The sequence below is a fragment of the Pinus tabuliformis genome, chromosome 7 (genome assembly GCF_031772625.1).
Source record: "Pinus tabuliformis cultivar Carrire ecotype Pingquan chromosome 7, CPIR1, whole genome shotgun sequence".
Taxonomy (NCBI): Eukaryota; Viridiplantae; Streptophyta; class Pinopsida; order Pinales; family Pinaceae; genus Pinus; species Pinus tabuliformis.
Window position 1 is genome coordinate 1472374916 of NC_142293.1, and position 3174 is coordinate 1472378089.

Here is a 3174-nt window from a genome sequence, read left to right on the forward strand (position 1 = left end):
AGCCTAGCTTAAAGACCGGGTGTTTTCGCAGCGCCTGAATTCTTTTAGCAGTTTCGCAGCGCATAAATTCGTTTTTAGCAGTTTCGCAGCGCTATCTGTTTTAGTGGTTTCGTAGCGTGCTACGGAATTGGGGATTTGTTCGAGTTTTCAGTAGAGGCCCAAATCCTAGCATGCCTATTGTACACTGGCTACAACTGCTGTGGATGAGGTTGATGTGCTTAAAGGTCTAATGCTGACTAAAGGATATAACTCTGGTGTTATGCATTATTTTCTGACAATGTGCTGGCTACCTCTGTCGTGGTTAATTCAACCATACTGAATGCCAAGGAACCTGAAAAGCATGTTTTTCATCTTGTAACGGATAGATTGAATTTTGGGGCTATGAAGATGTGGTTTTTAGAAAATCCTCCAAGCAAAGCTACAATACATGTTGAAAATGTTGATGATTTCAAATGGCTAAATTCTTCCTATTGTCCAGTTCTAAGGCAGCTTGAATCTGTAGCAATGAAAGAATATTATTTTAAGGCAGATCATCCAACTACTCTAGCAGCGGGTTTTTCCAATTTGAAGTATCGAAATCCAAAATACTTGTCTATGCTAAATCATCTTCGCTTTTATTTACCACAAGTTTACCCTAAACTGGACAGGATCCTCTTTTTGGATGATGATATCGTGGTACAGAAAGATTTGACTGCACTCTGGTCTGTCAACCTCCAAGGAAAAGTAAATGGTGCAGTTGAAACATGTGGTGAGAGTTTCCATCGCTTTGACAAATATCTGAACTTTTCTAATCCTCACATAGCCCAGAACTTTGATCCGAACGCTTGTGGTTGGGCATATGAGATGAATGTTTTTTACTTGAAAGAATGGAAGAAACGTGATATAACTGGCATTTACCACAAGTGGCAAAGCATGAATGAGGACAGGGTATTGTGGAAGCTTGGAACACCGCCACCCGGTTTGATTACATTTTACAACTTGACCTTCCCTCTGAATAGTTCCTGGCACGTATTGGGCCTAGGATACAACCCAAGTGTCGAGTTTTCAGATATTGAAAATTCAGCTGTTTGTCACTATAATGGAAACATGAAGCCTTGGTTAGAGATAGCAATGAGCAAATATAGGTCTTACTGGACAAAATATGTAAAATTTGATCATCCATATTTACAACAATGCAATATCAGTTAAATGGTTATCATTTGCTATGCCAGTACTTGTCGGAGGAAGTGCATTTATATACCTATTCACTTTGGTCCGTTTTCTGTTTCTATACATATGTCCATGGAGTTTAGGATATCTGTATGTATTCATTTGTTGGTCGATGACAGAGAGCAAAAGTTGCTGCCGCAGTTACAAGGAGCAGGTTGCGACAGAGCCATTCAGCCCCAAGCATAATTGTGTGGTTGGTGCCAATGGGTCAGGAAAGACAAATTTTTTCCATGCAATACGGTTTGTTCTCAGTGACTTATTCCACAACCTCCATGCTGAAGATAGGCAAGCATTGTTACATGAAGGTGCGGGTCATCAAGTATTGTCAGCATTCGTGGAGATAGTTTTTGATAACACCAATAACCGCATTCCGGTTGACAGGGAGGAAGTGCGTTTATGAAGGACTATTGGTTTGAAAAAGGACGAGATACTACACTGACATAATGAAATCAGAAAGGAATTAAAGGAAATTGCAGAGGAGGCACGACAAATACATTTTCAGGAGATTTTTCGAATTTGTCCTCATTAAATGACCGTTTACAGTTCCTGACAGAAGTTTGCATTTTTCATAGTATTGCAGAGATAAAGTTGTTTCCCAACTGTTGATTAGAAGGTTAAGAAGGGTGTTTCATTGGTCAATGAGCAATGCTCAAGAAGAAAGTGAGTTAAAATAAGTTTAGATCAGGGAGATTCATATGTATTTCTTCAGATGCCGAAAATGACCGCCCTGTCAAAAGAATTAGTGAAATGAGTTTGGGGACGAGTGGAAACTGTGGTATTTGTACTGTTCTATCCGATTGCAGAGGTAATACAAAATGTTCATCTACAAATGTGGATAAAAGGTCATTGAAGCGGCCTCACTGTAGCAAAGGTCTGATTGTCATTTGGTGTGAAAAACATGAAGTCAAGGTTCCAGATCCAATTACTCAACCTCTTCCTACATCTCCTTTGAGATTAGACCCATCAGACTCTGTTGACATCACATATCAACATGATGACTCTGTCAAACTAAAAATACCAGAAGCAGGGGAAGTCCAGTTTTCTAAGTTGCATTGTGGATGGCAGGTATTCAAAGGATTTTGTTGATACTCACAGCATTGTTATGCAGATGTATTATTCTCAAGAGGCTGTTACCATCATATTGGACATATAATTGCAGAGATGAATGCATCTTATAGACCTTTAAAAGAACATTCAGGAAGGGGAATCCAAAGCCCAAGGAGATTGAACAAATATCATTCCGGTTGTTAAATGAGTCATTTACAAATGCTTATCAGTACATTCCGGAAATGAAGACTGGTTACAATTATGTGCAATAGAGGATGTCGTTGATGATATGCTCCAAGGCCTGGAACTAGTTATGGCTGCTAAAGAAAAACAATCATTAACCTTCTCAAGCATAAAGATCTAAGCATTCAAATAGGGGATTGCTAAAGGCTGATGCTGTTAAGTTTAGTATCCGGGAGATTATTGCTGAAAGTGAAGAGGAGCTAATTCGAGGTTGGCTTGATGAACATTACCGACTCATGGAAAATGAAGTCTGTGAACTTTCTGTATGATTAAGGTTTCTAGATGAGGTTTTAAAAGATGGCTCCAGCTGTTCTGGTATTCCTCACCTCAAAGAATGTCATAACCAACAGAAAGAAAGCAAAAAAAATATCTTGAAGACAACAGAGATAGGTTTATCTAATCAGGTGGTCATTAGAAGACTGTGTTTTTGTGATTACACAGCAGTTTCGTAGCGCGCTACGAAACTGCTGTAGCTGCATGTTACAGTTCAGTTGGTCAATTAGGATTAACCAAGCGTCAAATCTTTTTTGAAATATTTTGCCATCACACAGGCACGTGGAATAATGGCCAGCACATCATGGACGTGGAAACCTGGTAATTAAAGGATAAAAGCACACTTCTTTGGATTCGAATCTTTAAGGCACTTTATGACCGAGCTACTAGGGTATTGGTAGG

The 3174-nt window shown here is 39.3% G+C and overlaps 1 pseudogene; it reads left to right on the forward strand.

Moving 5' to 3' along the window:
- The first annotated feature begins 366 nt into the window (after positions 1–366).
- Positions 367–1203, forward strand: LOC149253360 (polygalacturonate 4-alpha-galacturonosyltransferase pseudogene; annotated as a pseudogene).
- Positions 1204–3174: the final 1971 nt, after the last annotated feature.